The 15,649-nt window shown below is 27.3% G+C and overlaps 1 protein-coding gene across 1 annotated transcript in view; it reads right to left on the reverse strand.

Moving 5' to 3' along the window:
• LOC129975873 (protein SPEC3-like) overlaps positions 1–15,649 on the reverse strand; it is a 227,727-nt gene that overhangs the window by 89,116 nt on the left and 122,962 nt on the right. The window lies entirely within an intron of this gene.

Below are 15,649 nucleotides of genomic sequence, written 5' to 3' on the forward strand. Positions count from 1 at the left end.
GACTCAAACCCCTTACAGTCATCTTCGCATAGTTTGCCTTTCTTCTGTTGTGGGTCGCAAATTTGGAGATGTGGAGATAATTTTTGAGAAGATTTTCTCGAAGTGTTGACTTTCTACTCGTGAAACAAGGGTAGGAGAAACTGAAGGGGGAGGTCGGTGATTGGCTAAGGACCAACTGTCTCGAAGAGGATGCCATTTCGGAGAATTTGCAAGTAATATGGATAGATTATGATAAAGACAATAGTCGGCCACAACAAATCCGGTTGATACTGCTTCGTTCAGTGGTGGCCGGGGTGGTCGGCTGTACACAAGACGAAGAAAAAATCATCTTATCATAACACTTTCTGACCAAGACTTCTTCCAAGTAAAAATAAGGATTCAAATAAGCACTGAATACAGACTGATACACTAGTACAAGCCAGTCCTGCATGCAATGTTATGATGTCTCCTCGTCGCTCGTTGTGCAAGACATCGCTCGTTAAGAGAGTCATTTTCTTACATTTTGGAAGAAAAAGGTGCTCATTAATCAAAATCTGACTGCATCGATTAAAGGCAAATGAAAAAAGAAAAATGTCGAAGCTGATAACTTATGAGAACACATACTAGAAATATAAAACATACTAAAATTAGAACAAAAACAAAAATCTTAAGTTAAAGCATTTGATTTCAAATTAACTTTTGAATTTTCGAACTTCCACATTCTAGGAAATGCACGGTCTGATAGATTCAACTGGGACACTTTGGCATTTGGTATATTTTTATAAAAATTATGGTGTGAATGCGATTCATTGTTAGAATTCATCACTCCTTCCCTTTTTCCCTCTTTTTAAAGCCTTTTTCTTCATATAAAAATAAAAAGCAATTGAACCGTTAGAGCGAAACATGGTATATAAATGTGTATGCAGACTTTGGTACTTTCGAAATATTTCTTTACGGTTCGACGGTTTATCGAAAAAGGGCAGTAAATTTGACATTTTTAAAATGGGTACAATTTTAAGCGAATATTTTCTGCAGTCAACTCAATAAAACGTCAAAATAGTTAAAAATAGATAAATAAAAAAAAGGGCATTTCCTTCTTGTAAATTTATTAAACAACTTTGGAAATTTGTTATACTATAAAATAGAATATCATAACCTAAGAAATCTATTCAACCAGCAAAGTGTATCACAGTAATATTGTTAAAAGAAAACAGCCATAAATTTTGAGAAATATCCTTTTATCTTTGTTCAACAAAATCATGATTGGAGAAAGTTGCTAGTTTTATTCTTGTATTTTATTTTTTTTCTCAGAAAATAAAGAATAAAAAGTAACATAAAATCGGAATCCAGAAATGATAGTTCCCAGAATCTGATGTAACGGAGTTTAGTTTTAAGAAGAAGAAGAAGAAGAAGAAGAAAAAAAAAAGATTTATGGAAGAAAAATATCGAGTTTTATGAAAAAACAAACAATAAAATTATTTTTTACGAAACTTTATTTCAGTTATTAAAATGTGCCGAAGTCAGGAAAATAATAAAAATTGTTACACTAAATATCAAATTTCCATGTCACATCCTTCGCTTTCAAAATTTAGAATTTTTTTTGGTTATTTTTAAATACAATATTTTGACTTTTTCGTATACAAAGTAAATGTTTTGTAACCTTCAAACGATTCGACTTTGAGATTTCTACGAATTTCGAAGTTTTAGACTTTTATGAATTCGAAAAATTAGAATTTTGTCTCTTGTTGGTCTGATTATAAACATGTTATGTTTTATTATATCGATATTTAAAATAGATTTTAATAACAATATTTAAAAAAGAATTTTAAATAACGTTTATTATGAAATGCATTTTAAATATCGTGTCTTCAATTTAGATATATGTACATGAATTGTAATTGAAATTTTGTTTATATGTCTATAGGTCTGACTATAGATACGATACATAAAAGTTCAAGAAGATAGACGGTTAAAATTTGGTATGCAGACTTTAAAGGAAGACTACAAATTTGCAAAACTCGACAAAACTTATCTGATATGTCTGTCTTGTTGCTGGTGTACAGGAAAACACGATACTCAAAAAATTTAACAAACTAGAAAGACGAAACTTGGCATATAGTTATATTCCAAAATTTTAAGATTTGTATTGATTTTGGATGAAATTTTTCAGCATATTCACTATTCCTCGATCTGTCTATTCTGGATATCTGAAGTATTTGGCCTTCCCTATAGACGCTCTAGGCAGCTATGTAGGGCCCTTGACTGACGGATGTTACTGATAAGATGTTAAAATATTATTTGTAGCAAAATTGTAAATAAATTAATTTATACAAAAGACAGATTTTATGATTTATCAAACGTTACTATAACAATGCCTGCTTTTTTGCATTGTTATCACTATTATTAGAAAAGTTAAAGTATAAATATGGAAATAATATATAAAAATATCAAGTAATATATAAACAAGAAAATAAATACAAGTAAAAATATACAACAAAAATAAAAGTAAAAACTAAATAATGCCTTTTGAGATCCACATTAATTTCATCCACTAATGAGCGATACATTTGTCAATCCAAATGCTTCAGACTCTGTTTTACTTTTTATTTCCATTTTTATTATTGATTTCACAATTTAAATATTCCATTATATTATATTGAAACAATCATTATTAATTTAATTGATTATCTTATATGTAACTTGATTCGTCCTGATAAATTAATAATTATGTTACATTTGTTTACAGTTCATTCTTACGTTATATTTTAATATAACAAATGAACATTTTCTTTCTAAATAAGGAAATATGAAACTAATAATAATAATGGTTAATTTTACCAGATTTTTTTTAAAATTTTGTCGTTTTTTCATGATATGCAAAGTAACCGAATTATATAATTTCGACAAATTTATTAAAACAAAAAATTAAAGGAAATATTTTCATTCTGATTAAGTTAAACATGAGAGGAAATCATTAAGTAACTGATGTGGTTCATTTTTATTGAATTTCATTACTTTAATCCTTTTCCCCCTATTAAAGTAAATTTTAAAAAAAGAATATTTTCCTAAAATTATCAAAATAATAAGTAAATTAAAACAAGTCATTAATATGTTGAATTAATTTAAAAATTCTATTGAATTGAAATGAATGAATGAGACAACAATTTCATAATGTGCTTTGTTTGGATGGCAGAATGTCTAAATCCAACAAAGAGCATGAACGAGATAAATCAGAAAAGCAATGAAATCGAAAGATAAATTTTAGAATTTCACATTTATGCCAAAATGGTAATTATATGTCATAATTTATATAGTTTTATTTTTATAGTTTTAAACTATTGCACGCGATAATGCCTTAATGGCATGTCGGCATTAAAATTATAGAAGCTCTGTTTACAATTTTATATTTAATCAGACGAAAGGAAAAGCGTATTCGATTTTTCAGTTTACAATAACACTTAACAAGTTTTTCCTCAAAAACACAGACATTTGTTCAAAAACATATTCTTAAATAAGAATAATTATTGAAACATAATCCGTGTATTTCTTCGAAACACAGAAAATGGAAATTGAATATTGTCACATAAATAATATCAAAGACCAGTAACGGAACATACATTCAGAATTATAGATTTCGACACCACCGTATTTTTAGAGACATTATCCAATTACTACGCGCTTTACGAGCTGGGATACGTCACGCGTACGTGCCATCTCCATGGTAATTGTTTTACAAAAATAGCCAAACAATAAAGCATCTGAAAAAACGATTTTTTTAATGCATTGGTTACTTCTGTCAGGGTATTTTAATATCGCAGGAATTTGATACTGAAATATCTAGAATTTATTTATTTAATCATAACTTTTTTAAATGATTATTTATTCAATAATTTTATCCATTGAATCATAATTTTTTATAATAATTATTTATTTAATTATATTTTTTGTAACTATTGTTTATTTAATAATTTCATTTATTTAATCTTATTTTTATAACGATTATTTATTTAATAATTTCATTTATTTAATCATACTTTTTATAATAATTATTTATTTAATAAGCTCATTTTTTTAATCATAATCAAACTTAAAGCCCCTCACCCAAAATTAAAAAAATGAAAAGACAGTCTTAATATTAAGTAAAAATGACGAAAACTAGAGTGAAACGATTTCAAAGATTAATAGTTTTCATGCCTAAACTTTAAAAGTTTGACCTCTAATCTTTGAAAGTTTTTCACATTGTATAAATAAATATGTGTAAGTCTGTTTACCATCATACTAAATAAAAATGCAAAAGAATTTTTGTGGTGATTTCTAACTTTCTTGATTCTTTCAAAGAATTAACTACTGTATAATGTATTTTATAAAATAAAATAAAAAGTTATTAACAATTTATAAAACTCCAATCTCATAAACTCAACACATTGAACTGTTGATGTTTTACGGTACAATAATTACATATAACTTTCTTACTGGCAATATTACTTGTTAAATTATTAACAAATTAAATTTTAAATATTATTTCTTTTATTTAGTTAATTAGCTGTTTATTGATAATAATGCATTATTTATTGAAACTGTTAAATATAAAAATAAGAATCATTCGAATATGTAAGCTAAGATATTAAAGCTTGATAACGATTTGAGATTAGTTTGAATGTAATGGATCTGGAAATTTATTAAAAGAATATCAACTTAAAAAAATATCATGTTATAAAAAGAAAAAATGAATTATCTACTTTAAATTTATGTCCAAAGAAATTAAAGCTTTTAATGAAAATTTCGTAAAAGTATACAAGTGACAAGTTGATGGAAAAAAACCGATTAAAATTTTCTTACCACAATAAAATAACATTGTTACACTTTGTAATAATAATTTTGAATCAGTTCTTAAAATTGAAGTAAAATCTATGCACAAATAAAAATGTAACTGAAAATTTACTTATGAGAATGTGAATTTTAAAATAGTATTTTGTACGAAATTAAATTTTAAAATTTGTGTAGGGAAACGTTAAAATTTACATTAATTTTCCAATAATTGAAAATTTAATTAATAATTTTGGGAAGCATTTTTAGAGAGCTCCCACTATTCAAGAAGATACATCATTTTGAATTTTTAGATCCAAATTTAGCAGTTTGTCTCTCAGAAGACAGATTAAATTCAGTAGTTTGCCTCTTTAAACATTTTTAATTACGTAATTTACAGAATGTTTACCTGATATAATCCTTAAATGTTTGATTTGAAAAATGATTTTAAAAATTATGATTCCCATTCATTTTATGAATCAGAGAAAAATGCTTTAAATATCGTATTTTATTTGAAGAATGTTTATTTCGAAGAAACAGCTTGTTGACAATTGGTAGCACTGAACTTTAGTTAAAACAAATTTATGAATTGCAGTAAAATAGACTTCAATATCATATTTTTCAAAAATCAACTCTTATTTCAACTTTGAGAAATAAAATACGATTATTCTCAATCTTAGAAACAAAAGAAGCATGCAACCACAAGTGAAAAGTATCAACTGGTTTATTTAAATTTTCCAAACGCACCTATGCTACTTCTTAAATGTTGAACATTGTTTAAAAGCATTTTCTACCTGTTCCTTATTAGCAACCACATGTATTAGAATTTTAGTCTTATTATCATAATATTTTAAGATAAAATTAGATATATTTTTAAGGGTACAGTGAATTAGAAGAAATTACGAAAATGTGAAATTTCCTTTTTATTGTTTCATCTCTAAAATATACGCGCATATTCAATTAAAGTAGCATTATAAATTGTATTGCACAAAAAATGAATATTTTAGGGACTTAACAGAAATAAATATATTTTAACGACTTTTTCTCAAAAAGATGATACAGTTAGATTTAAATACTTCTGAAATTATCCAGGTGTCTTAATTTTTGAGGAAATTACATAAAATTATTAATTAAGAATTCAGTTAAACATTAAGAGAAAATTAGGCAAGTATTTTAGGTTTTGAGTTCTTTTAAATATTTAAAAGTTAATTTTTTAATTCAGAAAAATAGAAACTTCTTATGAAAATTCAGAGATATCACATAAATAATTTCTAAAAAAATTAACTTTTAATCAGTTCTTTATTTTTTTAAATAATAAAAAATCAATTTAAATTTTTTTTAAAAAGAAAAATCTTATGAAAATTTTAAAAGTAAAAAATGACGCTTACTCAAAATTAAAAAAAAAATTAGAACATTTTTTTTTCCAAATAAATTTTTACAAGATAATAAGGGTTAAATATCAGAAAAAATGTAATCGTTGTGAGTATTTTAAGATTTTTAAAATTCTATATTTTTTGATTTCAAGAATAATGTATTTTATTTTAAAGAATTTTTTAAAGATATGTGTCAAGATATTTATATTTTAATCCATATGCATAACAATTTTAAAACTCTAAGTGAATGATTATCAAAAGTACTGAAAAGAATTCATCTTCACTTTAAATGCAACACTCTGCTTGTAAGGGCTAAAACAATAGTTTAATAGATTTAGAATAATAGAATAGAATAATATTAATAGAATAGTTTAATAGAATAATAGATTTTTAGTTTAAATCTGTCGTTTTAAAACAATTTTTCTAGATTTGAGTTTGAATAAATTATATTTTTATTACATTTACTTCATTTTAAAAGTTTACACTAATCTGTTTCTTAGTCCATGAAGGAGACTATAGACTCTTTTAGGCACTTTTGCGAATTATTTATTTACGGTTATGAAATTTTTTATGCATACGTATTAAAATATAATTCATCAAATTTCTTTAAAACAACTTTTTTAAACGAAAGATATTATTTTTAAAAAGTTAAAAGATTATATATTAGTTTTTATATTAAATTTCAAAATATTCCAGACGACTTAACTTTTGATTTTTCTATTGTTTTTTTTTTCTTATTACTCAATACAAATTTATTTGGAACAAAACTGTGCATGATTTTGTCATTCCAATTAAGTGCCAATTTTCTAGATATATTTTATGCACATTTACTGAGTTTTCATAGGAATTTTATTTTTTAAATTAAAAATGACTTTTAACTATCTTAAAAGACTCGAAAAATAAAATGCAATACTCTATTTTCTTTGAAAGTTTAACTGGCTTCTTTATCATCAATTTTATGTTTTTACCTCAAAAATTAAGACACCTGGAGCATTTCAAAGATATTTAAATATAACAGCAATATATTTCTGAGAAAAGTCATCAAAATATACCCCCCCCCCAAGCCTTTCAAATATTCATTTTGTAGAACAATACATATCATGATTTTATTTTATTTGAAATTTAACATACATTTTGGTGATGAAACGATAAAAATAAAGGTTCATTTTTCATCCATTTTTGCTTATTTCAAAGTCCACTGTCCTCTTAAGTAAGACTTTTACATCTGGTGCCATTTTACCAGAAGTAAGTAAGCGAGCGTTTTCAACCCATTTCGCATCGTTCAGAATCCCAGGTGATGCAGACTCTAAAGTTAAACGGGAAACGCATTTGTAAACTTTTTGCTGGCATTATTTTTAGCTCTTGTCTTTTTGCCAGTTGTGTCCATCCTTACAGTAACGAAAGAACAAAGATAGTTTTTGTTTGGTTATTGCTGCTTCTTTGTAACAGAAGAGTTCGTCCCGCTTTGTGATTCCGGCAGCTTTCGGCAAGCGTTGATGGGTACGCGTAATGGTGACTGTCTCATTCGAATTCTACAGTAGTCTGCCGAGAAAAAAGAAAGAATTAAGTAAATGATTGTTATTTTAAACGTAATTGGAGTGGGACGCTTTTCTTATTTTTTTTCCAAATTCAGTCAAATCTTGCTTGTCTTTGTTAATTTCAAAATGTTGATAAAAACTTCAACCAAAAATAAAAATAATTCTCATGTACTTTCTAATAAACTTTCCATGTCAGAGAGTGCCTTGCATGGTATATCCGTACAGTAGTTACGAGAAATTTATCTTCTGGCATGAATTTAGCATTTTTATTGAATCTATCGTGAAATCCTTGGCTTGTTTTTTGGTGATTAACCCTCTGCTTATTGTTAAAGGTATTCGAAAATGGAATTTCTTCTTTAGACGCGTCTGCGATTGAAAAAAAAAATGACACAACACTGCAAATGTAGTTACAAAATTGGATATGTTTAAGTCGCTGCGTTTTGGAAATATCACACTTACATGTTTCTGAAATACAGATTGACAGACAGTCAAACTATGGTGGATCTTGTCTCAAACTTTGATAGGTTTCTGTGTTATAAATGTTGAATCTGTGTACCGAATCTTAGCTGTCTAGTTCTCTTTGTTTTGTAGTTATAGCGTTAACTTATTTTTGAGCAGCCATACAGACGGACTTCCTTTGAACAAATTTTATTCAAAACATGACAGAAATCTGTAAATTTGGTGTAAAGATCGTATACAAAATTTCTACAGCGTAAAAGCTTTTTTGAGTTATCTTTGTCACAGATAGACAAACGGATATTATTCAAAAAACGTATTTTTCGAACACAAGGAAGTATAAAACGAGAAGTTTCCTTAAAATCTTGAGTTCAAATTTTTTGACGATTACTATACTTTTTCTATATTATTCATACAAGAAAGCAAACAAAAAAAATGTCCGACTTCTTTTTGTATAACTTTAAGTCAAAAGCTTGTAAGAACTGAAATCAATATTTAAAAAAAAATCTTAAGTCCTTTTGAGAATTATCGGCGTGGTTTGTTTATTCCGGTTTGACTTGCACCAAATATTCCACGCATAATCGGGAATTTACTGTTCTGAAATGTATTAAAATAATTATTTTGTTAATTATCAGGGAAACTGATTTATCCACATTTGCGATACTGCAGAAATCTACAAATAATTGGACATTTATTGCTCTCAAACGTACTAAATTTAACGATTTAATGACTGATACGTAAATTTCTTCTAAGGACCATATAACAAATTTCATTCGTTTATTTATCTAATGTAGAAGCTCCCAATTTAAGCGTAGCACTGTAAATACGGAAGGGATCAGGTAAGGACACACTAAGGTAGTAAAAAAAAACGTATTAAATTTCATTCGTTTGACTTAAAATTTCTCAACATATAATATGTGAAATTATGGAGGATAAGTGAAAATGTATATGCCATGGATAATTTAAGGATAATTCGGAAAGAAAAGATAATTCAAAAATCAGAAATAAATAAATAAGAAGAAAAAAAGAGTCCTAGAAATTACTTCTGTAGAGGTTTACAACCCTAGGGTTACTTGACGGACTAGTTTAGGGTGTTCAAAAAGGCCAACTTGGTAATGGCAAGCACTAGAAGCAAATGGAATTTATATATAAAAGAAATGAAATATAAAATTATATTTTACGTTCTTTTAAAAAATAACAGTTGTGCAAAACCATTCATGAAATAATAAAAAGAAATTTGCAAATTAAAACATAAAAACGATTAATAATCAGTTCCCACTAATATTTGCATGTTTTTCAGAAACCTGTAATTTTACTTGACTCTCAAATTTATTCTAATTTTTATCTTTTGTTCCTTTTAATCGGGGTTATCAAAAAACAACAGCACCTGAATCCTTTCAAAGTTTATTTCGATGGCTTTATTTAAAAAAGAGTTTCAAATAAGTGTAAATAAACTGATTGCCGTAAAAAATAACAATTAACTTTTATCATAAATTAATGATAACATATTCCAATACGATTGCCAATCATTTTGGATAAGGTTGGTCTTTGCTTAACATTCCAACCCCCGGGGAGGCACCTCGAAATGAGGATGAGATACTTCCGGCATGGTGGTTGGATCTCGCCACCCTGGAGGGTACACAAATAGGTGGAGGATCTGCCCCCTCCCATCGATGACGGGACGTACTTCCTACGGGAAGGGTTGTACCGTGACTGGTGATGGCCCTTAGGACTCAACCACAGTTCCCACCAGTGTTGCTGTTGCGGCAGTCCGGTCATTCAACCTTATGGTTTAAATCCATGTGCCTTCGTGGCGGGTCAGAGAGTCAGTTGGTTGACTTTCTTTAACATTCCATTCACAGTCTAATTAAAATATTATTTTCTCCCTTCCCATCGCATGAAACTGTGGACCTCGAGAAAAGACATGCATGACACGAGTGTCCAGATTTTTATTTTCAGGGTCTCGGAAATTGACGTTTTGTGCTTCGTAGAATTGTAAAGAAAACAGAAAATGCATTTTAGGACACCTTTTTACCGACCGATTCAAATTAAAATTTGACGCAGAACCCCAATTTTAATAAGAATTTTGATCGCTTTACCGCGTTTACATGCATACCGCGTTAACATGCATGCAAAAAGAACACGCCGACAAATAGTCACACCTCCGACAGACTTCATTCAAACATTTCAAAGAGATCTTTACATTAGATACCAGAACTAATGTTCCACAGTTCGTTTTGCAAAAATATTTCATTTTTGAGTAATTTCTTTTGGAAGAATGCAAAACTATAAACCAACCTATGGTTTAAAATATATATTTTAAGTGGTAAAGATGGTCTTCTTCTGAACGAATTTCATTCAACATTTGATAAAAATTTACACATTTAATGTGAAGACGCTTATAAAATATAATACATCTGCACAAAGCGTGTTTGAGTTATCAAATTCTCAGAATTCTCATCTTCACTCTCATCTAATTCTCATCTCAAACTCTCAGAATTCACTCTCATCTAATTCGAATTTTTTTGTCGATTGCAATGCTTTCTCTTTATAATTTTCGCATGAGAATGTAAATATGGTTTTTTTTCCAATTCAGACATCCAAAGACTAAACATTTATCGAAATACAGAATCAAAAATTTTGATAATACAATATTTATAGTACTTTACGCAGTAAGTAATGATCGGGAAGTACAAATGAAACGATGTCCCCAATTCGCTTAAAAAAAGAAAGAAAATATTAATAGTCTGTAATATTTTTATGAAACGTAGGCGAGAGGTCATATTCAAAATCATTTCAGATTTATCATTAACACACAGTTTGAGTTTATATGTCTCTTTTAATAATGCGTATAATTTATTTCCTCAACTGCTTAGAAAATTTAAAACTATAAACATTATTTATCTTAAATAAAATAATTTCAGACTTTTAATAATGAAACTATTTACACCTCAGACTTTGTGAAGTTTACTTAATTGAATAGTTTAAACATTAATAATTTGAATAATATATGTTATTCCAAAGTAGTGGAACTGAAACAAATTCAAAGCTAAGCAAACTAAAGCAGTTAACAGCAAAATATGTAGAGGTAGCTACGAATTTAATAACTAGACTAAGCTGGTTGGCAGCCTTATTTTGCATTTACAGCATTTCTATAATATATTTCAATTTTTGGCAACCCGCAAATGTTAACCCAGACTCATAAGTTTAAGCAAATGCAAGAGACAGGATGAAGGTTTAAGTAATAATTAATATGGTAATGTTTACTGGCTGGATTCTGTCTGTAAAACATGTCACGCAAAAATTGTTCAAAATGCTCGCTGGGACAGACTGTTTAAATTATTATTTCATATTTAGGTTCTCTTTGATATTATGTGCTTATTGAGAAAGATTGATTTGATAATATTTTTAATTAAAAATTAATCAAGCCTTTAAGGTTTTTCGATATAATGAAAATCGTATATTCAAAATACTATTTTTTTAGTGATACCAATTGTATTAATCAGTGATTTTTTTCCTTCTGATTTCTATAGATATTAAAATATTTTAGACTATACTCTCCGATATTATTTTCTATTTTTCACGTTAATCCACGATAAAAGCCATCTTTAAACCACTGTAAAATTCAAGATATTATTTTTTTTAATGATACCAATTTTATTCCAAAACAATTTTCTTTTCTAATTTCAATATATTTCCAATGTTTTTTTTAAAATTCATTCTATATATTAAATATATCTTTTAATTGAATGCAACTATTTTTATAATCAGCAATAAATTTGAAAATAAAAATAAACTCAGAAAAATCTATTTGAAGCACTAAAAAGGTTTGGATTTACTTTAAATTTTAATTACTAGTTAATTTTATCCAATTCTACAAATCAATCAATCTACAATTTCAATCAATTCTACAAATCAATCAATCTACAATTTCAATCAATTCTACAAAACAATCAATCTACAATTTAAATCAATTTTACAAACAATCAATCTACAATTTAAATCAATTCTACAAATCAATCAGTCTACAATTTAAATCAATTCTACAAATCAATCAATCTACAATTTTAATCAATTCTACAAATCAATCAGTCTACAATTTAAATCAATTCTACAAATCAATCAATCTACAATTTTAATCAATTCTACAAATTAATCAATCTACAATTTCAATCAATTCTACAAATTATGTCTATTCTTTTCTCAAAATAAATTTTTCGAGATATATTTAATCAACGTGGGCTAGTGTTCTTGATACAACATCACTATAAAATGACTAACCAAGCATCAATTAAGTTTAAGAGAATGAAAATTAGTTTTAGAAAAAATCTATAATTCTTCAATTTATTTAATAAAATAATTTATATGTAATTTTTTAGCTTTTAATTATAACTTATAAACAGAGAAAGTGATCTCACCAAAAATTTCTTCATATTCTCTAATAAAGATATAAATTCATACCGGAATCAAAAGTTATAAAAAGATTATTTCACACGATGCTAGTACAAATTATATCGGGACACGGAAGATTTCCTGAATACCTCTACAGATTTGAAAGGATGCAATACAACACATGTGTTTACGGAGAAATAGGCTCTGTTCGTAATACCTACTACGTAACAGAATGTTTCGAATTCAATGAAATAAGAGCAAGACTCATTATGGATAGTGATAATTTTGATAACAATATTACAATAACCTGAAAATTTAAAAACATTGAGAAAATTATGGAAAAGATTTCCAGCCTTTTTCCAACAGTTCGATGATTCTTTGAACTTTTGTTGGCCGTTGTCCTCTAATGCGAAAGTGGATAGTTAACCAGCATAACAGCCAGTCACAATAATCCATGTTTATATGGCTTAGTTCTGTGGTTAAGGGTTCACTGGCTGTAACTATTGTAAAAAAACTTTGTAGATATTTCATCCATTTAGATCAAAACATTTTTGAAGATTACAATACTTTCGCCTTGTAGACTTCCTATATGAGACAATAAAAATGCCCTTTATAAGTTTCCACCATTTCCAATGTTACGTTGAAGTTGAAAATTAAAGAAACATTTATTTTGTGGGAAATATTTCTATAACTGAGGGATATATATTTAAAAAAAATTGGCTCTGACCGTAATAATTCATTTAAAATAAAAATGCATCTGGAAAATAAATAAGTTCCTTTTTTGAAGCATTGCCAAGACAAAAGAGGAATTGTCAAAAAGTTGAAATGTAAACGATCCTTTGCCTTCAAACTTTGTCAATAACAACACCAATCATTTTTTAATTAAATTTTAAAATTAAATCAGAATTTATTAGTGCATATAAAATGTAATCCCTTTATGGATAATATGTTCTCAAAATCTAAGAAATTGAAATTTTGAAATTCTAATATTAAAATATTGTTAAATACTTTTATTCACATTATTCATGCTTTGTTTAGAAGTTCTACAAACAAACTACCAGAGTTTCATCTATTGCTGGCAACCTATATGCTAATATCACACCAAATTCTACTTTATGAGGGTACATTCTCGAAAGCTTGAAGCTTTAGTATTAAATGTGACTTAAAGAGGACTTCAATACAGCGATGCAGTCGAACGGTATTTTTCGAAAGATGAAACCAAGTTCTACAATAGTTTTTGCACCAAAGTTTGGGAAAACTTTATTTGAAAAAAAAAAACCTCTCCACAATAGTAAAGAAAACCAGAAACTATTCTAAAGTTAAAATCTAAAAAATGGAAATCGAAAATATATGTTTCAAAATGTCAGATATATGCAAGCATTTTAGAGCATCGATTGTCCCTTATCTTTTTAGAGCTCAGAAGGAAAAGTCATAATAGTTTTACTGTTTTTGCTGCTGACGATAGCCTCGTATTTTCCCCTGTAAAATGATATTTTTTTGGATTAAAAAAAGCAGTATCGCCCAAACGATTTTTATATTTTTCATGATAAATATTGCGAACGAATGTATTGTTAACAAACGAAATTTATTGAAAGAAAATGTTTTACATAATTATATTAAAGATTTCATTTTTTAAACATATTAATTTTATTTCAGGTAAAATATAATGCAGTAAAGGATATGTTGGCATAAAAAGGAATCTTTAGTTTCGAAGTCTTGCCAAATTTAAAATGAAAACAATATAAATACTCAATAGCAAATTTAGACAATTAAACATTTTTTTACATATCTATATGCTAAATAAAATTTTAGTTTTTCAAATAATAATAAAATAAAAGCAATGCAAATTTGCCAGATTTTCAATCACCCAGTTTCTTCGTTTTGATTACGAAGTACGCCTAGTTTTATTTAAATATTCGTAATAATTTTTAATGATTTCAGAATGAAAATAAGATAATATGATTTTATATATTTATTTTCCTCAAATCTAAATTAGAAAACATTATTTCACGAGCCATTTAAAAAAAATAAGTGCTTAGATAAAAAAAAATGTACTAGGACAAGTCTTGCAAAGCAACTTTGATGCGTACTTTACAATAAATTAAAAAAAAAAATTGATACGGTTGCATGTTACATGATGTTGCTGCGATAATACCGGAAACTGTAATAGTCTATTCTTGCAAATATTAGCTATTAATATTGAATTTTTATTTCCGTAGACAAAGTAAAATTATTGTAATAATCAAAAATTCGATACCATAATTTGAGAAATTTTCATTTCTTGAGTATCCAAGAATTAAAAAATAAAATAAAATTATATATCTTTAAAACTACTACACACAACGGAATAAAAGGGTGAAATTTGGTATATTGCGTTTATACTGAAATGTAAGAAATGTTTCAAATATTGAAAGCAATTCTTCCACAGAAAAGCAGTCTATCAGTGTGCATATAGAAAAGATCTGAAAAGTGCCAAAAGCATAAGAAATTGGAAATCTTTTATGATTTTATCCTTAGAATTTTAGACCTATGTTCAAATTTGACCTAATTCGACTTTCTTTTGATTATTTTCTGGTCTTATATTCCCGTATTTTTGAGCGAATTTCCACAAAAATTCATCTAATTTGATAAATGAAATTTGGCATGTAGCTTTGATACCAAAATTGGACGTATGCGTCTAGTCTTGAATGCAATAACCTACAAATAACCTACCTTAACTAGATATTTTATATTGAATTAGTCTACTGGAAAATCTCTGGGGAAATGTATCTACTATTTATATATAGAGTTATTCACAAATAAGGAACAGATATAAAATATCTATATCTAATTAACGTCGAAAGACAGTAAATAAAGATGTATATGATGCATCATTAGATGAAAGAAAGTTCGAATTATTTTTTCATTCGGATAAACCTAGTAAAAGCTCCATTATTATTTGATTACGAGAAAATGACAATGCATTAGAAAAAGTGTAGTGAATTACAGTATGTAATGAATGAATATGTCACCGTTAAAACTCGAAAGCCGTTAATGTGCATATTACCTGGTTAATCTGCAGATTGACTAATTTGTCACTTTAAAGTGCTGCTTCGTGAGTTTTCC

Source organism: Argiope bruennichi, chromosome 7 (genome assembly GCF_947563725.1).
Source record: "Argiope bruennichi chromosome 7, qqArgBrue1.1, whole genome shotgun sequence".
Lineage (NCBI taxonomy): Eukaryota > Metazoa > Arthropoda > Arachnida > Araneae > Araneidae > Argiope > Argiope bruennichi.